Here is a 25,235-nt window from a genome sequence, read left to right as displayed (position 1 = left end):
TTTGTATATTATTATCTTTAAATGCTTCCTACTTTTTTGGAAAGTTGGTAATTCCCAGGGCTTGTTCTTAGGGAATTTATTTACATCCTACTTAACCATGCCTCTACTGAATATTTTCTGATAGTCTTGCACACTTTCATTTCCTGTACACGATGTTATATTTATAAGAGATTCAGGTGCATATCAGGTGTATATATACGTGTATGAGCAAAATGAAAAAAAGTACATTTGATTATTATTTTATATAAACATGATAAAGAAGTTTGGTCTTTACGATTTACCGGTAATAAAATGGAAAGCATATGGTATGAGGAATGTTTGTATTTAAATACCGGTATATGTAGTTGTGCGTCTTTTTCGTACACTTCTATATTCATGATCTTCGTGTTTCGTGACTTTTACACATCCCAAGTTGCCAGGATAGCAGTTCTGCCTATAAGCTTATATCTACCATGACTATCATGTCCAGATATATATTTGTTTTTTATGAAAATGCATTTTGTTTGTCAATAGCTTGTGATAAAACTTAATTCTCGAGAGACTATCAATTTTTTTTTGTCGTTTTGTATATATTTTTTCTTGCTCACTTCATTAGCTGGAGTTGAATTAAATGTATTCATTCAACATAATTTAGTAATTGTTCTGTTTATGAGTAACCTCTTTTCTTCACAAATAAATGTTCTTAGTGTTCTGTCCGATTCTGTGTTAATGTCAACATGATTTATTATGACGATTACCCTTTATGTGATCTCTCCACGCATCATGAGCAATCGATGATCAGATTTCTAGCAACCAGAGAATAGTCTCATCAGAGTCGTTTTAAGAAGCGTTCATCTCTTGTAGAAACAATAATGAGATCCTTAACATGATAATAACAATAATAATAATAAATGCAAGGAGCACAAATGAAGGGGGGCAAACAAAATTACAAGTAACAAAAAATGATTGATAAAATGAGTTAAATGGGTAAGTTTTTAGCTTAATCTTGAATGTTTCGACACTCTTGCTATCCCGAATCTCCCGTGGGAGGGAATTCCATAGCGAGGGACCCGCAGAGATGAATGCCCCCCACATTGTTTTACATTTTGGAGCTTTAGGAAGACCGGAGTCACTGGAGCGTAGAAGCCTAGATGGTGTGTCCTCCATATTGAAATAAAGGCGCAAATAATGTCTTCAGAATATTTACTTCAAAATAGTCGCCTATTGATAATTTGCATTTATTTTCTATCGGAATTTAATGGTGATATCAATCATGACAATGGAGATAATGATTAGGATGAGGAGGAGATGATCATGATGAATATTTTTGATAACAATAATAACATGAATATGAGAATTGCATATAGTATTAAAATAGTAGTATAAATGAAGTGGTACTCGTTGAATGAACATCTCCCTAATACAGGTTATTTGAACCTCTTATTATCGTGGCATCGTTTTTTTTTTACTTTTAAAGTGTTGGCTTTTTTCGCATCTGATTTTTCTCATTGGTATTCCTGTTAATCTTACTACTAACGTCGCAAGCATCTTCAATATAATAATGATGGGATTCCTATGCGTCATTACTGTTTATCACGTGAACATATTTCTGGGTTGTCGCGACATGATAATGACAGCTTATATTCAGGGACGTGAAACAAGAAACAATCATTCAGTCAGATAAGAGTTCAAATGTATTCATATTAATAGGAAGGTCTACTTCAACGGATATAACAATAGCTTCCAGCAAGGCTTTTCTCTGTTACCTTTTTATATTTTACGACCTAAGCTCCATATTATAATTTTAAGTACATATTTCTGTCATGTTAATGAGAAATTCTAGGGATCATTTCATTAACATTTGTTTTTGTCTGACAAGTTGTCAGATCTGACAACTTTCCTTGATTTTGTTTGGCTGTCGGAAAGAAGAAGAATTGTCGGATAAAACGTCCGACTTGTCCATTCATGAAACACTTCCCACACTGCAAATACTCCGGTGTTATTTAACACCAGCCCGGAATCTATATGTCCACACCAGAGAAGTTTTAAACAACACCGATTTTGGTATGAGTCTAACACCAGATAGGTGATTATATAACACCAATTAGTATCAAAACAGCATCGGTTTGATTCCAAACTGGTGTTGTTTCAATCCTTCTCTGGTGTGGACATATAGATTCCGGGCTGGTGTTAAATAAACACCGGAGTTTTTGCAGTGCAGAGGTTTCAGACCTTGTCCGCCTTACCCTTATGTAATCACAATGACACGGCCCATTCCGAGTGACCTTCGAGACTAACTTCCTGAGGATGTGTTCTCTCTCTTTTTCCAATTTCAGAACTGCTGAGAATTGATTTCCTAGGGTCAGTTTCTTCGTTGGAGATGACAACGGTTGATACCTGAAATCTGTGAGTACTATTTAAGAAAGAAACGCCTTGCTTTAGTCTGTATTTGTAATCCTCTGTAATTACATTTGTTTGGAACATGTGATATCATCGGGGCGGCAGCAAAGGAGGGGCTACACAAGCGTAACGTTACGTCATTCTTTATTAAAAACATCAGTGTCATAATTAACATGATCCGGACCTGTCATTATGAAACTCGTCTATTTGCTTATTTTCGCTTTCATCCCTTGTTTTCACTGCTTGAAAAATCCAACGAGACAGTAACCTCTGTATCATCCCCTAAAGAACAGCCCCAATGGTAATTCGTAACCATAATCATCACCATATCAAACATTGTCAATTTTCACCATGTCAAATATCGTAACCATAGCAAATACCGTCACCGCATCAAATATTGTCAGTTTTTCACCATGTCAAATATCGTCGCCATATCAAATATTGTCAGTTTTTAACCATATCAAATATCCTCACCATATCAAGTATCGTCACCGTGTCTGATCATTGTCGTCGATCACACATTAAAGCAAAATTACTTGGTGTAAAACATACGGAGGAAAGGTAATCAGAGAAAATCTCACAAAACTGTCTATCAGATTAACGAGGGTCGACCATGTCAGTTACTTCGATACGTCAACATCTTCCGTAGATAACGATTATTACTTCTGCTACTTTTAAACCAGAATATTATTTTTATGATCATCATTAACGTGGAGAAATAGATTTTCAGGATTTTATTTTCATACTTGCCATTATAGTAATCATAATCACTATTTTTCTTGTTAGTATTGCTTCCACATCTACCATAGATAGTGATTCGCATTGATTTAAATCCAACGTCTGAATCGTATATGGCTTTTAGTCTAGATTTTTTTTTTATATGACATTGCATATTTCTGATAAAAAAAATTGAGGTTATCAAATATCATAATAGTCCCCATTCTTCATGTCCGCATTGGTGTAATAAATCACCCTTATAGTTTATTATAACAATCACCACCATTATCACTATCTCAAGTCCTTTGTCCTTTCCATCATTATCACGTCGTTGTCGTAATGTGAAATATGTTAAATACGATTGCTATAGAAATTCTGTACCTGTTTTGTTATGTATTTATATAATATTATTTATCCGATATAATCACTAATTTCATCGTCGTTAATATCATTATCCTCGCCACCATCATTGACACCTTAATTCGTTCTCACGCCATTATTTCAGCCAAGTCATGGCCCTTTTCGTCGCCGTATGGTATACATCACGTATGGTTTATAGTCAACTTTGTCGCTAACTTTTTTTTAAATCAAGTATATAACTCTGATCAACTGCATCATCGTTACCATGGTTTCCACTGTTCTCTTCACCAATCACTTTCCCTTATCGCTTTATCAGTCTGATCATGCACGCAGACGCTCTGGACACCGTCTGCTTAAATCTTGATGGATCATTCCATTAGCTTACTCGGGCGTTTCTTGTCGCAACATGAACTAAATGGGGATAAGATGTATTCCCGAGGAACCGCCTCATCCCGCGTAGCCTTGTCCAAGGATTTCCATTTATCTCTCCACGATTCTTATTTAGAATTTTCATAGCGCAAGCTATGAAGCTGTCATTACCATTGTGAATCCAAGTCTTATTTTATCTTAGGATATATTATGTGAATGTGCATGCCACCCTCCCTGTCCTGAACTTTGCCGTGTTTGCTTTGTTTTATGGTTTTAGATCTTGATACTAGACAACACAAGACATTGGAATAAACGAGATGCCATGCATACGTGCTCTTGATTTCTGAGCAATCAAAACTCGAATTCGTGATAGTCCTACAGGGTCATGAATGGCAGCACCCCCGTGATTTCCAAGTTATGAAAGTACGAAAATAGAAGAGGTTGAAAAAAAGGGGGAAAAATCAGTGAACATAGATTTATCGGTTGTGTATATGAAATTTGTTATTCCCAAGATAAATCAAACTCTTTTGGGGGTCTGTACTCAGGGCCCGGAGGCACCCGGCTGATTGTTGCAGAAAATCCATCATGTTCATGAATAAGAAGGGTCCTTCGACTGTTAGCCTTTTAAGTTTTCACTGGAAAACAAGGAGAAGCTCCCCCCCCCCTCCCCTCAAAAGATTCACCTGTTTAGTCGGCCAATGTTGATCATTTTCTTGCAACCCACGCTTCTTTGTAGACACACCTCTCGATCAGTATCCATCCCTGAGGTATATAGTCATTCTATTCATCAGAGTAACGTTACAGCGTGAACTGGTTCAGTCTTTACCATCGCACCTTTCATTTAACCATCCATTAACACAGTAACTTATCCCCTGAAAAGACAACAGATAGACCGGGCAGGGAAATATCTCTTTGGGCAATCTTCACTTGATATCTTTTACAGAATATCAATCCCGCGTTACAATTTTACCATGTAAACTGCAGCTATAGCTATATATCATTTGTTAATAATTCTGTTAAAATTTGCATCTTTTAATCATTGACGTCTTAAAAATACTGAAGTCTTATTCGTTGTAATTTGACAATTTTGTAGTGGATGGCTTCATGTAAAAAAATATGATAGAATTAACTTATGATCTCCATCTTTGTTGTTATACTTTTGTGGAGGTCGCGTATGCTTTTTGTCCGATGAGCAAATTTAGTGATATCAATAAAATAAGTGACAGATAGAATCATGAAATGAATGAAATAAAATAAGGAAGTAGATTCTAGAAAGGAGGGAAAGAAGAAACCGGGAGAGAGAGACAGAGGGATAGATATACAGAGAAACAAAGGAATGTGAAAATTACAAATAAAACAAGCACAAATGATGTAGGAGTAAGTAGGAGTAACGATTTTTTTCTTTATCCTGTAAATGGCAAGCAGGATCTATTAATTTGATTTAAGTATTTTAGAAACACAAAGGCACTTTTTGAAGAATAATAGAAACATCACTGAGTGCTAGGATACTAGATATTCGAACTTCAAATTCTAATATTCACTAAGAATCAAAGTGTGAAACGTGCTTTATCACCAGAAGTACATTAACCCTTATACACATGCATGCCATATTCATGCTATGGCGGTTTTATGCTTGTGCATGAGCCTTGTGGCGATTTTAATGAACAGTTGATAGGTCGCGCAAGTAATTACTCTGAAAATGTAACTGTATACAGCGATGAACACGATCTATCGATGATTACTATCTGTGTTATTTGCGAAAAAGATGCTTCATATAGCACCTGAGATTCATATTTTGATGATTGCTATTTCCTGGAGTTATTTTTGAAAGGTGTTCCTGTTTTGTCGCCTTCCATCATTCTCCATTCTCACATTTCTATTTCTCCTTGCTCGTTCTCATATTACATGTATTACGATATCTCTTCTCATTCATGCTTACTTTTTATTCTCATTTCTTCTTCCTCTAATTTTTTTGCTATTTTCTATGCGTATGTATTTCGCCATTTAATGTTACCGCTATTTTCTTGAACTTTTTTAAAACCGCAAAAGTTCAAAGAACATTTGCGTTTGTTTTAATAAAAGATGTGTGTTCTCATATGTGTTAATACCTGTGTTAATTTAAGCGGTTCAGTGGGTAAATTGCCAATTCGTCTATTGCCGACTCGTCCATTCATCTCATGGTCTACTTCCATTTAGTCTAATGCCATTCCGTTCATCAGCATTTTTTTATAACAGCCATTTTGTTCAATATTCATTTGGTGCAATTATCACTTCGTCTAATCACCATAACGTCTATGACCATTTCGTCTCATAACCAGTTTGTCTAATACCCACTTTTTCATTCATTAACACTGAGTCTAATTAGACCAAATAGTATATGGACTAAATGGCTATTGGACCAACTGGTTATTAGACGAAATGTCGGGTGGGCAAAATGGCAAGTAGACCCTGTGGACAGTGGACGAACTGATGGTAGACCAAATGACAGTAGTCAAGTTGTTAATTGGACGAATTGACAGACCAATTGCAAATAAACCAATGTGTCGATGATAAGAATTCAAGAGTAAATGCTATTTTTTAAGTGCTGTAGAACTACTGCGAAATAGAACTTTTATGAATAAAATGTAGTCAGGCAGCGCGTGGCAATCACACTATCATGAAGAGAGAGACTCAACAACGAACTACAAAGTAATTCTAAATTTCTTTCCTCAGCCGACTTCCGTTGACCTAATCAAAGCAAACGATACCGATTCCGCAAGCTGCACCCCTATCGATTACTTAACCGAAATGAAATCCAAGTTTATTTGAGCAGAAATCGATAAAATATTTTCCAATATGTCCATAAATTCTCATGTTCCAGATTCATGGAAATGCAATCTTCACTTAACTATCCACAAACGTGTGGTTTTCGGCCATCCTGTAATCTTTATGATCATCAATATTGAGCTCTTCTCTTACTACCCGGCCTTGCTGGCAGGTGAACGTTTGAACTGGGGTAGCTTAAACATTTACATTCATAAACATTTACAAGTCCGATATTGTGGGTCATTCAAAGAAATTATACACCAAAAATATTTTTGTAAGAACGAATACGAATAGTGATAAGATTATTTTTCCGACATGTCCAAAATGGAAGGATAATAAGTCACGTTTTTTCGCCTCCAAGTTTGATCGATACACATGCTAAATGGCAAAGTAGTGCCTACAGCGGCTGCCTCAAAGATTTGCTTTGCTCATAGGGATGTAAATTGATGATGAGATATCTCCCTTTCGCTTAAGTACGTACAGTTCTTCAATTTCTCTCATTAACTTTACTTTTTAATCATTTAGAATAACATTTTGTTTCATGCACGTTAACATGGTTAAGAAAAAGTGTTTTGGACTTCACACATTCCAAAGATGGTAGTATTGTGACGTCATCACCTCACCCATAATTGCACCGGCACGTACGCACATCAATATCACTTACTTGAAAATGCTATTTAACTGATATTTTAAATCTGATTTTGTAGTATTATTCTACCCATGTAATTCGACACTGTTAAATCGCATTGCTATTCGAGTTATATAATCAATCTGTCAATCTTCGCTTCCTATCGTTCCAAAGCGACATTGGTTTTATTGGTTGATGTAACGTCTCTTGAATTTTGTAATTCATCAGCTTAATGGATGGATTGTCTTAGAATTCATGCGAATAGCTAAAATCGTCATTATTTGGTTAATCATTAATATATCCTTTAATAACTGGCTCTTCATAAATACCAGTATACCAGCTCGTTCTCGACTACATGTACCCCCTTGACCCACACGCTTCTTGACCAAACCGTCATTTTGATGGAGATTCCACTCTCTTCATGGTCAGTCGAACTTAGACCAAAGTGGACGCAGCCAAGCATATTATAGTATCAAGGTAAACCTTGCATAGATGATATGTGGTGTATTACTCGAGATCATTAATATCGGGAGTGAGGATTAAATCAAGATATGATGGGATCCACAACGACCAAATTGACTGATTCAAACGTCCAGATTTCGGCGGGCTCCGTGGCTATGACCAAGCATTTATTAGAGCATGGTTGTGTTTATTCATTTTATTTGTTTAATCCTTCTTTATAGTTTGTTGACATAACATGAAATAATATAAAATAATAATTGATAAGTATTTATTTGATAAATCTGTTTTGGCTCTACTAGTACTATCTAATCTAATATTTGTTCCTGCATCATTCACTTATTTATCCATTCATAACTCGGACATTCCTGTATTTATATATCAGTACATAAATCTACTCTGGTATTTATTCATCCATCCATTTAACTATTTATTCATTCTACATAGGGTTTCCATCTTCAGTAGATATGAACAGTTTCCACGTTCATTTTCTAATTGATAATAGATTCAATTTGTGATATCATTACAAATTCAATTTTAAGTAACACATTGTGAATTTCAATGGAAAGAAATATAGTGCGAGTTAAAGCGCCCTACCATTGACAAATGATGGGGATATTGAATCAATACGAAATTTAAGAAAATTATTGACTTGCATGATAATCCGTCCGTTTTCAGAGCCGGTCGGACTAATGCGATAAAATGTGATAAAAGTTCGGACAGCACAAATTTGACCGAACTCGCGATCGTTACTTCGGGTCGCGTCGTCTCAGTTCTAGTTTCCAACAATCCCAATTCCTAGACTCCTAGCAGGTCTCTTGATTGCTAAACAAAAATAAATAACCTCTGTGAAGTTACATGTTTCAAAGTGAAAACACGCAGTTTACTTCTGGTTGGTTAGTCTACTAACTATTGCTATCCTATTATTATATAGTCGACCTCCCAGACATGCCGGCGACTATTACATATAACACCCCAGGCATGCAGCCGAGTGAAAGGCTCGAATTCCTTCTCTGTTCTGAGATTAGCCTTGATTTCCCTATGATTTGTCAATGGAAGGTCACTTTAACATGATAATATTTGGAAATGTGAATAAACTATCCAAGGTGTTCCGAATTATGAAAGCAAAAATACTATAGGCGTTTTCAATTTAGAAATCCGTCAGATAATCAGGTTGAATTAAATATGCAACCGATTATTACCTTAATGAGCGCTTTATAAACAACAACATGCATGATGTAAGAACGCATATTGTGCACAGCAAAAACTGTGGTGTTAACCGGTGTACATAGAGGACCACACCAGTTATTTTACACCGGTGTTGAATTGATGGTGTTAGTTTTACACCTATAGGTGTCATTACAACACCTTTGGTTGTTACATTTACACGCTTTGGTGTTATTTTAAATCTCTAGGGTGTAATTTTAACACCTCACAGTGTGGTCCTCTATTAACACCAACTGGTGTCAGTTTTAACACCGCAGTTTTTACAGTGTGTAATGGGATCTAATCTTTTGATGTTTTGAAATGATGTAATCACGGTAGACTTGATCGTTGATCCCCGTTATTTTATTACGATAGTGATAGTGGGAACCACTGATACGGTCGCCTTACTGTGTCGAATTTATATTAACACACATCACTAAAACCTCAAATAAAAACAAATCGGAAGACTAAGGAGGTGTTGCAAGAAAATATTTGCAATCAATTGCAAATATTATGTTGCAATGTTACTGATAGATCAATTTTAACTGTAGCAAATCAGATTACACTGCTTGTTTCAAGAAGCAGATTAGAAATCAATCTCAAATTTGCAATCAATTTCATAACTTATGATTGAGTTATATAGGGATCAAAAATAGACTTGCGATTGATCGCAAGTTTCTTGCATAACCCCATTAGAATACTTCAATGTCTACAGGAGTTTCAATTATCAGTGCTATTTTATTTTCTCTCCATTTCCAAAAATAGCCAAACTCCTACAATGTCTCCTACAAGTCCGTCTATTTAATGCCAATTCTTATTTCTCAGAGAAAATTGTAATCACGACTCTCGCTTCAGTAATTGTTTTTTTTTCTTCAGATACTTGTTTAAATCATACATAAATACCTTGGTTTTGAATTTCATTCTGTCTCCTCAGTTTTTTATTAACATGAAATCCTAGCGGCATTGTTACATAAGCTCTCAACGATTATCCGTGAAAAATAGCTCGATTCTGTTATCCTACAAAATATTTCTGTCCTGAATATCAATTACACGAACTCTTTAAATTGTATTGAGTTTTCTCTCGGGAGTATGAAAGCCTCGTATAAATTCACTCTCATAATGCTCTTAGGACCATTGCAAGTTAAAAACAATCCACTGAAAAAAACAATGCTTAGGTAATCGAACAGCCACATCAACGCAACCAACCTCAGATTGAACCAACCTATACTATTTCCAATGACATATGATCGGTCGGTTTGAAGTAGGTTTCGTTGGTGTGACTAGCGAAATGCCGACAGGGGTGCCAATAATGTATTTAAGGTGCACGTTCCGGGGAGTCAAGAGGGCGTTGTGGGGAATACGTACGCGCAGCGGACGGTGTGTGCTGCCCATTGTCACCAACGTTATACGACGCTTACGCAGATGCCATTTTCTGAATGCCCAAAAGCTGACGATTCTCAGATCGCGTACGCTTCGGCTGCTGTTCGAAAATTTGGCAGGTTTGTTCTGCCTCCTAATTGTGCTGTGTGACGTGATGTCAGCAGATGTTTTACCAGCACCAATGTAGACAAAAGCAGCCCAGTGTACTGTTCTTGTGTCTATGTGCTGCGCAGTTGGCTGATGATTGACAGCTGCATGCAAATTACGTCGATGATCTTCATAATGAAGATGGCGGCGAGGAAAGCTCTGTCAAAAAGCGCCCTCATGAATCCCGGGAACTTCCACCTTTAAGTCATGATCGCATCCATCCGTAATCGTGAGTGTGTTTTGGAGTTTCATGGACGTTTATCAATGAGTTATGGTCATGAACATTTGAATTGTTGAACTAGATACCATGGTAAGGTTTCGAACATGTCTGTAGTCAGATTAATCGTTCACGACCCTTTAGACCATGTCTATTTCTGTATAGTAAAAAGTAAAATAATACTACCATGAAAACCTTGAAATTGATCAGTGGTTGAGCAAGGTTATTTTGTCGTTGTTAGCCAATGTTCCATTAATCTAGTAACTCGTAGGTTTAAAGCCATGGGGTATAGTAAACTTGACAAATGTGTATCATCTACATCTTGTTCCATAATCGTATTTCAACAACAACAACAAAATTACGAGTTTTCAATTCCTTTCACTACCACGATAGCTGTAACTGTTTATTGTAGTGTTAGGAAGTGTTATGAAACGGGATCTTGGTGTGTGCGGCATAGAATTAAACACCTTATTCAAAATATCGTGAAAACTAATCGCGTTGACTATGCAACCTTGAAAGCATAATGGAGAATGCGGGATCCATTTGGATGGAAAACCCGAACGACAGTGGTTTCCGAGAAACCGGACAAATGAAAAAATGTTTTTATTATTCTGACCTAAACCGGATGAAGGAAGATTTGTTTGGGGCGCACGTAAATATGAGAATTTCTTATAAAATTTTCAAAGCCTTATTATTTTGCAAACTCGATCTGATGTCTGATTCCATTTTCCATGGTTACATAATGAATTAATGAATGAGTTGCACCCTTTTCTCTCTCTCTCTCTCTCTCTCTCTTTTCATTCTTTCTCCTCCATGTATTGATGAGCCATTGACATTTTTATTTGTTGTATTTTTTAAATATAAGTTAGGCTGTATCCTCTTTGATATATTTTTGTACATTGTACCTTGTTGGATCATATACATGTATACGCTGTAATTTCTCACATACCTGAAAAAAAAAATCATATTTTTTGTGTGTAATAACTTCAGTTGAAATGAAATAAAATCTAAGGTAAACCAAATTTCAAATTAAATTTAGGGACATCAGTGAAGAGAAGAGGGGAAAGTTTAACTGAGTAAAGTTATGACTTGCATTAAAAAAATGTCTTTAATGTAGGTCACATTTGTAATGCCACTGTGACTGAGGGTATACAGGGATGGCTCATCCAATTTCTACAATATTCTATTTCTTTTTCAAAACTTGTACTCAGAACCACTAGCGTACCTACGGGGGAGCAGAGGGGGCAGACTGCCCCCCCCCCCCCCGACGAGTCACAACCCATGCAAGGGACATATCCCTGCCCCGCTGACGAGTCTTGAAGACGTTTTTATTATTATTTTTTTTTTTTTTTTTTGGTACGAAATCCTTTATTTGTGGTTGAAGACCTTTTTTTTTCTTTCTGCTTGTCAAATTTTTTTCTGGTACCAAATCCTTTATTTGTGGTTGAAAACCTTTTTTTTTTTTTTTGCTTGTCAAATTTTTTGGCGGACGAGATCCTTCATTTGTGGTTGAAGACCTTTTTTTTTTTTTTCTCTCGTCAATTTTTTTGGCGGACGAATTTGCCCCCCCTGTGGAAAATCCTAGGTACGCCACTGCTCAGAACCTAAGGATAAAAGCCTCTGGAGTATAAAAGAGTTGTGAGTAGGATACACTAAACATGGTTATGTGAGTTTAAATGGAACCTTCACTGTTGCTTTAGATTCCTACAACAGATTCTAAACATTAATGACACGCAAGAATACTTAGATGTGCTGCACTCAGCCCAGGTAATGCGTAGGCTTTATATAATTATGCTCGTGTACGATAAGTTCACACATGGAGCTATAAAATATAGCTCATTGGTTCACATAACGTGCATATCGTTGGAAACTTAGAGAGAGAGAGCGATGATGCAGGGAAGGCACGGATTTATGTCAAACATGATGTGACGTACACTTGGTCTAATTGCTACAATTACGGAATACAGTCATCTGGAGACATGTGTTGGTCATTAATGGTGAAACTGTAAGACGAATGAATGTGGCTTGTTATAAGAACTCATTAGCCCCGTTAGCGATCAATTCTAACTCATTAGGGTGCATTGCAGTCGGGCTCATATTAGACTTGCTAGACGCCATCTTAAAGACAATGATGTGACTAAAATACACAATATAGCTTTAAACTTACAGGGCCTTTGTTTTATCCTAAATACAATCTATAACACAATAGTTCATATAATCTGATGTAATGTATCAATATAATCATAATATTATTATGAACAATTAGCAAGATTTTTGTTTAAATAGAGAGAGAGGGGGGGGGGTGGTATCTTAATAATTTAACGAGAATTTTCGCGTTGTTTAATTCTTTGAATATTCATCATTTAGGAGAGGATGAGGGTAATGCTTTACCCCCCGTTACAAACATAATTATGTTTCCACAAGTGGCGGAACCATCCATCGGGGGGGTAGAAATGATTTCCTTTTTTTTTTCAATATGAAATCCCCACGAAATGAGATATAATAATTAATTACAAAAATGGCAAGAATACCAAAAAGGGGACGATTTTATCATTCTCAATAAACATGAAATAATTTGGGAATCAGCCCCCCCCCCCTCCTCAGGATCTGCCACTGTGTGGCAAAAGCACCACTTCCAGAGAATAAAATGATTCTTACAATTACTATGTAATGTTAATTTCCAACATTTATCATAAAGATAATTTGGTAGTGTTTTGTTTTGATTCGCCAGGAACCATGACTAAGTCTTGCATCCTCAGTATTTACATGGACCTATTAATGTAACTAGGTCCATGGTATTATCGTCATTGCATGGTTTATTATCGTCATGGGGGAATGGGCACTCATATCGTGTTAGCCGTTGGTGTAATTTTGAAAACTAAAAAAATTATCATTCTCATTTATTTTTTTTTCACCAAGAAATATCAATGACCGCCTTGATTTAATAAGTTTTCTTAGAAGGTGAGAGAAAGAGAGAGAGAGAGAGAGAGAGATTAGGCACAAATTTTATTAAACCATATTATACAGGGCAATGGTATCGCTTGCGTGAGAAAGCAAATAGAGAACAGATGAAGCGAGCGATACGGGTTCTCACGGGAAATTACAGAGAAACGTGAAAATGAAGACATAACAGTTTACGTGACATGATAAGGGTTTCCTCTCCCCGTTTCCTCTTTTATTTCCCCTCAGCATCTTCCCCGGTTTTATAGAATTTATTTCAATATTCCTCCTGATCATCCGTTCTATCGTCTCGGGATAGCTATTTCAATCAGTGCTCTTACAATGATGAGGCTTCAGCCGGAGTTGGGGTTTCATTGTCACTTTCATTCTGCTCTTGGGGGAAAAGCAAGTTTTTGTTATTTTCGAAGGTTAGATGGGGGGGGGTGGTGTTAAAGAGATGATTTATCTTTTCTGTTAATACTGTCGGTTCCTTAGTTGGAGTAGAGAAAATTTCCTTTTCACGTTTCATGAGACCTTACCCAAAAAAAAATGTTCGCTAGCGCCTGCGCTGTGTGCCAATCATTGGTTTGAATAATTGCATCGTATCAGTGATGATCGAGGGGGAATCCATGAATTCTCAAAATCATGAAATAGGTTTTACTAAGAAATATTGGTTCTTCATATCAGTATGTAAAGTCCAAACTCATGTCCTTGGGCGTTTCTCCCTGCATCCTGTTTATTAAACCACAATAACTCTTTTTGGACGAACGTTAAAGCAGTAATTGCGTAGAATCTATACTGGGGGCAACCCTAATTCACATCAGTGTTCCACAGCTGTGTACTCACCACGAACGCTAACCACAATATTGTCATCAGACTCTTCACCATGTTCACTATATATTACGAGCAATCATTGGGAATGCTACGTGTAGCGGGACATTTGACGCCACTGTCAATGTCTCACTGACGAAATCGACCAAAGAACGACCAAATTATTTATGTATTTATTTGTTTGTTTATTTATTTTTATTCATTCATTTATTTATCTACCTGTTTATTAATCTATTTGTTTATTTATTCAATATGTTGTTTACTTACTGTAGTTATTGATATTTTCATTTCATGTTATATCTCCTTTTTTTCAATTTCATTCTTTTATTCATTTCATTTTAACTTTTATTTTTTATTCTACTTATTTTGGGGATGGGGGCTATTTGATGACCTGTTCTACGCTTTGATTTTTTTTTCTAAAACAAATACACGAAGCACGTCCAGGGACACATGGCCAACATCCCAAATGAATTCACAATTCATCTTTTTGTTTTGAGGAAGTAATCACTCTCTATACCATTTCTATAATATGTATTCACTATAACCTTGAAGAGAAAACATATTACGTCTTTATGGCATTAATTTTTCCAATGCACGTCGACGTTCCGCCTCTGTTTCCCCTATCGTGCTGTAAACTTCATCTTTTAATCAAACTTTTAACCACTAAAACTGAAAATGACGCGCTACATAAATTGAGGTGGTGAGCTTTTAACCATTGTCATTTCCTAATGTTTTTCTATCAACAAGTGGGGGCGTTCTACGGTCTGATTTATATTTTACTAGTACCAGGGGAATTTAAATTAGGAATAAGATAAGCAACAAAGTGAAACATTAAAAAAAGTAGGAATAGAGGAAAGAGTATAGCAAATAAGATTAAGGGTGAGCTGAAGAAGGTAAGCGGGGGGGCACAGCTGCAAAAGATGACAAGAAGTATAGGGTAATAGTCAGTGGCGTAGACAGGTTCGTACACCTGGGGGGGATGACTGGGCTGCCAACGCTAGTGAGGGCGCGAAGCGCCCGAGCGAGGGAGCGAAGCGACCGAGCGGGGGGAGGGTGTGGGAGGGGGGTGTCCCCCCTCCCACGGTAGGGAGCTTTTGCAATTTTGAACTTGAAATCGTGCAATCTGATGCATACTTAATGAGGTAAAATATCACACACAAGCGCGCACGCACACACACACACACACACACACCCTCACACACACACACACACGGGTGCGCGCACCACACACATACTACGCCTTGAATGGACAGACATACATCGACAAGATCTACACACCGTGGCATACGAATACAGAATGGACTGACACATAGTATTGCATATTGAACCACACTACGTATTTATTTATCTCTGTGAATTTTGCTGTTACACCTCTTCAGAAAAAAAAACAATGTCAACTGTGTACACGCAGGTATAGTCTTTGTTGTCTTGATATGGGTATGTGGTTATGAATGAAAACAGCCTCTGTGGCCATTTGTGAATAGAACACATAAACAACAAACAAATAACAATATGTCTGTTCATTATAAAGCATAATGAATACGTACATACTATGCTTTTTTTTTACCTCAAAGAAACAGGCATAGTATCCATAGATGGATATTGGCTGGCGGCTCATTAACATACATATACAAAAAACATAAACAGTATCACTATGATCCGTGGAGTAACAATACTGCTTTGTAAGTTTGTGAAGAAATCGGAACCATAACGGCATTGCATCGTTTCAAATTAGGGCATTATTTACTTCTATTTGATCTCAGTCTTATAATAGTAATAATAGTAATAATAATAATAATAATAATAATAATGATAATAATAATAATTAATAATAATAATAATAATAATAATAATACAAATAAAAAATAATACTAATACAATTAAGAATGCTAATACTAATAGGTTCCTTTTATCTCGCATTTCAAGACAGGGTAAATTCACACTGCGCTTTATTATTATTATTATTATTATTATTATTATCATCATCATAATTATTATTATTATTATTAATATTATAATTGTTATCATTATTATTATTACTATTATTATCATCATTATGACTTATTAAGTAACCAAATATCTTCCCCAAAACCTGGGGGGGATGATTGTACATGCCATCCCCCCCACCTTGTGAGGTGGGGGGGATGCATCCCCCTCATCCCCCCCGTTGTCTACGCCCCTGGTAATAGTGAGGAAAGGGTCGAAAAGAATGAAAAATGCAAAATGCAAAAAAAGTCCAAACAGGCAATACATGTATAATAATCTGACTACTTTCACATCTTATGAAGATCCCATCGATTCAGTAATCGTTCTGGGTATTTTCAGCCAATCGATTCGCATTTTCGCATGCGGCTTCCCAGAATATGACTTTATAATAAAAGAGAAAGGAATTAGACTCCGCACCTGTTAGGGATTGAGTCAGGAATTTTGCTCTCTTGGCGCTTGATTTGACGTTACTATGCAGCTTGAATCTGACCCTATTTTTATGATGCCCCCGTTCTTATAGTTTTAACTGGATTTGAAGAAATGATGTAGGAGTATTGAGAGCATTTCATTCATTCATGGTTTGCTCTTTTCGTGCATGGACCCTACTATGTTTCGTGTGAATTGTGATTGATTGTTTCCTATGATGGTCACAATACGATACAGCTATCCGACTTTAATGGTTAATAGAACAATTTTCGAGAAAAAAATGTCCCAGAAGAAAATAATGCACAATTTTAAAAGAGATGAAGTTTTTAATGCCGTTTTGAGTACATCGATTCTCGACCCTAAAATGAGTATTCGACTCAAAATCGAACATGACAATGTGTCATATAAACTAAAAGTGGTATTCACGATAGTACGTTGTTGCTGTTGTTCATCAAATCGTAATATTTAGTGTTATCTCTTTACGATCCAGTTTGATTAATAATGAGGCGAGGTGAGCGTTATAAGAATACTACTATAAACCATCATTGTGGCGATTTCATATCGACAGTCCCTTTAAAATTGAGATGACGTCTTGATTGCGAGACGGTGTGCGACCCTGATAGACTGGTGCGCCTCTTTACCCCCCCCCCCCCCCCCCCACACAACCCTCGGCATGCTTGTCAACCCTTCATCCCTATATTCTTCTTACGTTTATGAGATTAGCCCAGCATGTCCTGTCACGAGCGAAGTCTATGGTCTTATTGCAACCCGACAGACTTGCTTAATTAAAATCCAATTATAAAACGTAGAGATTTCACTTGCGATGTCACATTTTGTAAAGTAAGTGGTTTTTTTGTTCTCGGTTTGATAGGTCGCAAGCAATATTTTTTTTTTCTTGCAGAATCTATTGGAATCGCATTGAGATTTCGCAGTTCAAATTCATTTCAACCAGTCATCTAATTTACAGCACACTTAATTAACAAAGAACAGAATAACATTTTATTTTGTCGTTTCATGCCTGAGGGAGTTAACTTGACCTGGCCGTTCATGCATTGGTTTTTATTTTTGTAAGAAGAAAGAGAGGAGAATGTTGAGAAAAAAATGAGGATAGTGAGGTGAAAAAAATAAAGTTAAAAAAATAACTTTTCTATACAAGAAGAGCAAATAATTGACGATGTTCTTCCGAATACGTCAATTGAATTCAATATATTTTATTCAGAAGAAATTATTATATCTTTATTTGATTAATAAAAAAGGATCTAATACTCATTATTTTGTTCGCGAAAATGCTTCGAAACTAATAATAAACCGTGCAATTTGATACCAAACGGCATATGGTTTATCAGTTATATTTCTTCAACCGTCTGAAATAAGCGAGTCATATGACATTTCATGGAATTAATTTCCCAGGAAACAAGGGGTCTTAGTTTCAGGTCTGCTTTTCATAAATCGTAACATCTGGCAAATACACAGTCAGACAGAGGAAGAAATAGTATCTGAATATAGCTTGTATTTATATGAAGCAATATCTTGTAGCCATTTATATTCGTTGTCCTGTTGTCAGATCTGGAAATGCATTGCTAATCGATTTCGTTATCTGTTTCATTTGAAAATGCATTTTTAATCGATTTCGCTATCTGTTTTTTTATCTAATATACCGTATACAGACGTAAACTTATTGGACTTGTACAAATATCACATTTTATCATCCCTCTTTCGTTTCGTAGACCTCGACTGTTTGTGTAAAAAGATATGTATATTTTTGTTAAGAAGCGATAAAATATCATAGACGTCTTTGAGTTTCCCATCGGACTGGATAAGATGTGAATTTGGCTGCGTATAAGTGGCTAAAGAAGCACTTTGATCCCCCGAGATGGGCTTCTTATTTTTCTTCGGCATTCTTACTCCTACACGACCAGGTATTAGATTACGGGAACATGGATGATGTACAACTCTAATTGGTGAAAATGTCCTACAGAGCTAGCAAAGTACGACTATGTCAATGTTTGAACCATATTTTTGTACACATCTCAAAGACATTGTTAAAAAAAGACTTCATGATAACTACGATGTATCTCACCCCCCCCCCCCGATTCGCCTAGACAATTATTTTTATTTCAGAGTTTGTTGGATTAAGAGAGAAAAGGGGGCATTCTTTGACATATTATTATTGCTTCTTTTTTAAAGAATAATGTATGGATGAACATGGTGGAGTAGATACTAGGTAAATGTTTTTCGTGTATTGAGTGACAGACAAGGTAAAATACCCGCAGGACAATCGAGAACTGGAGGAGATTTACAAAATGAGAAAACAATACTTGTAATTATAATATTTGTGTATTCTAATACAAATATCTGATGTAACATTACCCCGAACAAGATGAGTTCAGATTTAAATGGGTACACAATGCGCAAGCGGGAAATCTAGGATTAAACGGAAAAAAAGGAGGATAACATTGGCAAAATGACATTCAATGCGGTAAACGTATATTTTTGCTCTGTTTATCAACAACAATACTTGAATTATCATAAAATGATAATATTGAATAAGAATGACGGTCTTCTTATTTATACTAAAATACCATCTCCTAGTATTTAAACCAAAAATTGTCGGGGGCAGATTCACCAAAAAAGGTTCTCGCTACCCCCTCCCCAAACCATAACCTTGCTGAGATCGGCCGTATTACTCTCAACCCCGGCCTCACTTTTCGCCTTTCACTTTCTGTTCATTCGCATTATCAGGAAAACATATTTTCCAATTTAATGGTATAACACAATGCGTACAAGGGATATGTACAAAAATAATCGTATACAAGAAAATAAAAAAGCATAGATGAAATAGCTTCCAAGTAGTGTATTGATTCGGTATTAGCGTATGTTAACACAGTGATACATTCCTGATTATGTTTAGTTGTTTAACGCTCCTGAATAACGATAATAATTTCTTCTTTTCATGAAAAGTTTCTTCTCTCTTAAAGGTCAGCTTTCAATCTCTCTATGGAAAGTGGTTTTGTTCATTTTATTCATAAACATTGTTTAAAATAATATCAGACGAAAAAAACCTTCCTTATAAATAGAAACGCAAGGATGTTCAAATGCATTAGTATAAGTGGCCGAGTAAATTTCAAATTGGTAATTCTTGTTTTATAGGACCCCCCCCCCCCACCATTTCAATTTTCTCCTGTACAGTCCAGGTTAGACGAGCACGTTTATTCACATCTGAGGTTGGATTTTTTTAGTTTCAAGCTGCATGATACACAGTATATGATATACCGGATAAATGTTAATATTCATGTGCAGTGACTATACACTATAAAGCAATGCACTGTAAAAAAAATATTAGGTAAAATTTTAACCAGCACGAGGGTAATTATGTGTCCAACCAATTTGGGGCAGTACTTTACCCAATGCGGGAAGCATATTGTCCAGTTAAGGGTAAAAAAAGCAGCAATTACTTTAGAATGGGCAAAATTTTCATCACTCTGGATAAATAAAAATGCCCAAAAGAAATGCCCGATTTTGGTTGGACACATAATTACCCTCGTGGATCATTTTTACCAAATATTTGTTAGAGTGTATGATTATCAAGGGAATCAGTTTTGGAATTCATACCCGTACATATTTCAAATTAAGGCAACTCAATTATAACATTGTAAACAATGACATTCAGTACTTGGTGTACTCAAGATTCGATTAATTATTTTTATTTCTTTGTTTATGCCTACTACATGTCCCCGACAGTCCCCGCAATGACGTGGAATCTGTTTGACGTTATTAGGTCCATTAAAATAAAATGGGTCAATTCCGATTAAATATTTTCATCAAAGGAGCCGAAGATTTATGAAGAGGGGGACTTCTTAGATATGAAAATTAAACGACAAAGTTATCCATAATACCTCCTGCTGCCAGTATTAAAACTGACTGGTTCAAGTTTTTCTATTTTTTTTCTTCTTATTTCCACACAGAGCGAGAGATATTGCTTCCACTGGATCGGGCCCACTGTGCAATTGGACTTTGAATCTCATCTCATTCATTGGTAATTAATTTTCAGTAGTTAATGTTTGATAGAAAACTGTTTTTCATTAAAATTGTCTAGGGAATATATTTTCTGCGCTCTACAAGTGTTCTGCATGCCATGCGTTATCGATTTGCTTCAAGTTTAAAGGGAATCTCAATTCTGATTGAAGAAATAGCATCTGATTACAAACCTTGGAGTAGGTATAATGATCACGATATAATTTCAACACGAAGTCGCATCGTCATTCAGAAAAAAATATTTTCTAATATTAATTGGACAACAAAAAAGAACCGAGGTCATAGATATCTATACACGTTCATATTTGATTTCTTTAGAATTCTCTTGCACTTCTTAAATTAAACAACACCGAAAATTCATACGTCGTTGATCGACTTGTCAGCACAATGATTATAGCAAACCGGAATATTCATTCTATGCAAGTATCTCGTTATGATTATGGGAATATCAATTCTAAAGAAATATTTTCTAATAATTGGATTCCCTTTTCTTTCAATCGAGTTGATATATAAGGAGCATAATAGTAAATCTATAATTTCAAATTCTGTTTTGAATTTTGCAGTTTTTATCATGCAGGTGCTAAAGGCGTTCTTGCACTAACGTGAAGAGAAAAAAAATTGGGTATGAAATTAGGATATCAAAATCAGTTTTGAAGAACTAGTGTTAGGGATCTCTCTCTCTCTCTCTTTTTCTGTCTTCGATGGTGACGAGTGATATAATATTCTTAATTATCTTCATACCTCGGCTTATCGGACAGACGCCTTGCATACTCCCACCAATATTGTCTATATGAAGACATTACTATGTGTATTCTGTACCTTTAATTAATTATTCCTCCTCGTTCCCCTACATTAAACTTTGGTTTCTTGAGTTTCATCGTTCACTTTCAATGAATAAAGCTCTTCCAAATTGCTGTATTCCTTTCTCAATCCCGTCAATCAGCATTAGGAAACACGAACCACGCTGTCTTAAACCAACTTGTCATTTGATTAGATTCGCTCTTTCAAATAAACCAAATACTCCCTCATTCTATTCTCCTGTTCCCTATATACGTCATCCTGTATATCTTAACTATAATTCATTTCATTGAACAAATCAATTCCAATATGTTTCAATTTAGCCCGGGGCGAGTAGATGTAGGGCTTACCGCCTTATAAAAAATGCATACACAATCCACATCCGTGTGTGAGTTTATATGAGCATGATAACAAGAGAGCAAAATTACTTTGAACTTGGAGTCCTATACGGGTTGATATGTCTCTCTTCAAATATAGATTAATTACTGCGTATTGACTCACAAGCAAAACAAATTAGTTAAGGTTGCATGCAGTGAATGAAGGCGAAGATTGAAGAAAAGTAAGATACGTTTCTCGAAAAAGTATTATTCAGCTGCAATTGAGTTGAAACATGACTGAAATTCCGATTTTTTTTTTTAATTTGGTATTCCGCAGTGCTACCAAATACTGTTTTTACAGTATTCCTAAACTAATGTTATTCCTCAATGATTGATCAAAATGAAGTCACTGTGGTGATTTGTTAGGGTATTGAAGTGTGGGGGTGAAAGAACAAGTATGAGATATTCCCCATGAGGTTGGTACATGTAGATGTTATCGAAACTATGTCACTGGGGGATAAGGAATATCATATTTCTGCCAGTAATCAATTCAATTTGCATTTCTTATATTGCAAATCTTGAGCGAATGTTGTCAAAATCGAATGGACGCTGAAAGAATCATATTCTAAAAAGGAACATTTTTATAAGTATTTTACTGCGTATATAATGAGGTTGCGAGGGAGGGGGGAGAAAGACAGAGTCATATAAATAGACAGAGAGGGAGAGAGACAGAGAGTTTATAAACAAGGGGAAATATTCTTATAGAGCATGTAGACTGGATATAAAATATTGTTCGGGGTTGAAAAATTGAATATAAAGTAAGACATGAAATGAAGAGACCCTTTTTCATAATGTTGACTAATCACTATAAAAGCAATATTGCCATGGTAATTTATCACTGTTCGAATGAGCATATAAAATAGATGAACAACGCCCGTCAACCATGCCTTGTAAGAGATTTCGACCAATCTCCATATTTGGCTCATTTCCGCCAGAAAAAGCTTCATGATAATCGAACTTCATTAGTATCTGATTAACGTGTCAACTAAAACGCCTCGAGGTGCGTCAATAATTGCTTTGTGGATTGTTGTTTCTACGTATTCCGCGTAAGTTTACAATCGCTATCTACTCCTTGAAAATACAATTCTCTCAAACTTTACCAAAATTTGGTTTCATTTTAGCCAAAATCAGTGCCGGTGCCTCAGGCGGGCGGGTGATGATGCCTCCTACGAATTTTACTTTTGAAAAACGTGGGCGAATATGAGAAAAGAAAATGAAAGAAAGTAGCAAGAAGAGCATGCATGAACAAGAAAGCTTTGGTGGATTCAAATGGTTGTATACATTTATTATTGAATTAAGAAATGACATCACCTTTAAGGGTCGTCCTGCCCCATAGACCCCTTTCAAAATAATGTCATGGGGCGCCCTGGCAAAATATTACTCAAGGTCCTAATGAAGGCGGAAAGATTTTTTTTCTTAAGTAAAAAGTATATTCTTAGGGTAAACCAACATTTGCACCATACCGTTACCGCATAGGCCTATTTTCGTCACTGCACTTCCTTCAAACAATAGTATTACCAAAATATGCGGTAAATTTACCTTTACTGTCACAAAGATGTGCATTCGACAAGTGAGTAGCCTACATTGTTTGGATCACCTGCAAATGCTCATCATCATCTTCACCACACCATAATTGTCTTCCGTTTTGTCCATGTCTGCTTCAAATTATCAGATACGTAGTCTCGGGGGCATACCCACCCCTCCCACCCCCCCCCCCAAAAAAAAAAAATCAAACATCGGGTTTTTTTTTTCATTATACTATTTTTGTCCTTTTCAATTTTTATAACAAAAATAGAATTTCGAAAGAGATGAATATTTCCCTCCCATTAGACCCTTCCACCATGATGTCGATTAATCACATGAATGTGTCCCCCCCCCCCCACAAAAAAAAAACACATCGAACTATTGTTGTCATCGTAATATCCCATTTATCATAACTCATTTATATTCAAATTACATTTCCATATACCGTCATCACTGTCAACACCATCATCCTCGTCATCAATATCATTATGATACCTGTCTTAATGCAATAGCTGATTCTCAATTTTTCGTATTCATTTCATTAATATTAATACGCACGCTATCTCTATCCCTAATCCTTATCTCATGCCGTCATGCCGTATTTCGCCAGCAATAAGCCATATCCCCAATTCTACCTCCTAATTACCTGAATATTTTCTTAATTATTCCACGCGGGATCCTGTATTTTTCCTTTGATGCCATACTCTTCCGAACCGTGGTCGATCCTGTACTTCCATCTTCCTCCCTTTAAGTCAATACCAGGGAGTATAAGAGCTGTATTTTAGCTGGAGGGGCGGACCATTAACTCCCCACCATATACGCATCCAACAACCATCTTCTTCCATTAGACTCTACCGTATCCCCTAACCTCAGGCATAGTCTTCATTACGCTCAACTGGATCGTAAGACGTCTTCTTTCATTCCACTTATATCCAAATATTTTGATGCCGTTCCCCGCTAAAACCTTAATTATTTGCATATTCGTTCGGTTGTAATTTCCGCGTGATGGAGGTATGCTTGCATTTGTCGTGGTTTTCCGTTCTCAAAAAATAAAAGTAACATAACTGTAATGCGTCATATATATCACAAAACGTGTAAATCATACACATTCATATAAAAATAGAAGAAAGGGTGGATTTGTGCTAGCTACATAGAACTTGCTTTGTAGAAATTAATGGAAAGGGGAAAGGAGGGACTTGCCAAGAAGAGCTATGCTTAAAACTGTGGCAATTAAGCCCCTGAGAATTACGAGGTGCATAAAATATATTTTTAATAGAACTAATGAGGGACAAAAATATAAGAAAAAATCATAACCAACTATAGTGGATAGTAGAGAGGCTAAGAATGAAGAGAGAGTGGGGGGGGGGGGGGTCGAGAAAGAAGGCAAATTTGTGTTGGCAAAAGTGTAGAGGTACAGGTATATGATGGTGCAACAAGTCAATAGGCACGTCATATCATTATTGTAAAATGAAACACAAGTATTAGTTGTTGCTTGCTGGTGTGGAGTGCTGATAAATTAACATCTTTTAAGTTTACATTTGAAAATACTAAGGCAGTAGGCTAGCAGATTCTTTCAAATCATTAGGCAGGGAATTTACAGTTTCCCTACCGTGTTGGGTAAACGTGCACAGAAGAGTTTTTGCATAACATA

General features: G+C 36.2%; 1 long non-coding RNA gene across 1 annotated transcript in view; it reads left to right on the top strand.

Moving 5' to 3' along the window:
- The window catches only part of LOC135155673 (uncharacterized), a 30,811-nt gene extending 7,034 nt beyond the window's left edge, over positions 1-23,777 (top strand). Inside the window, exons 2-3 of the long non-coding RNA XR_010294848.1 lie at positions 2,316-2,385; positions 20,816-23,777. This is a non-coding gene — a long non-coding RNA (uncharacterized LOC135155673). The remainder of the gene's footprint in view (positions 1-2,315; positions 2,386-20,815) is intronic.
- The last annotated feature ends 1,458 nt before the right edge of the window (positions 23,778-25,235 follow it).

This window comes from Lytechinus pictus, chromosome 10 (assembly GCF_037042905.1).
Source record: "Lytechinus pictus isolate F3 Inbred chromosome 10, Lp3.0, whole genome shotgun sequence".
NCBI lineage: Eukaryota > Metazoa > Echinodermata > Echinoidea > Temnopleuroida > Toxopneustidae > Lytechinus > Lytechinus pictus.
Note: the sequence above shows the minus strand (reverse complement) of the source record. Positions and strands in the feature narration are given on the sequence as shown.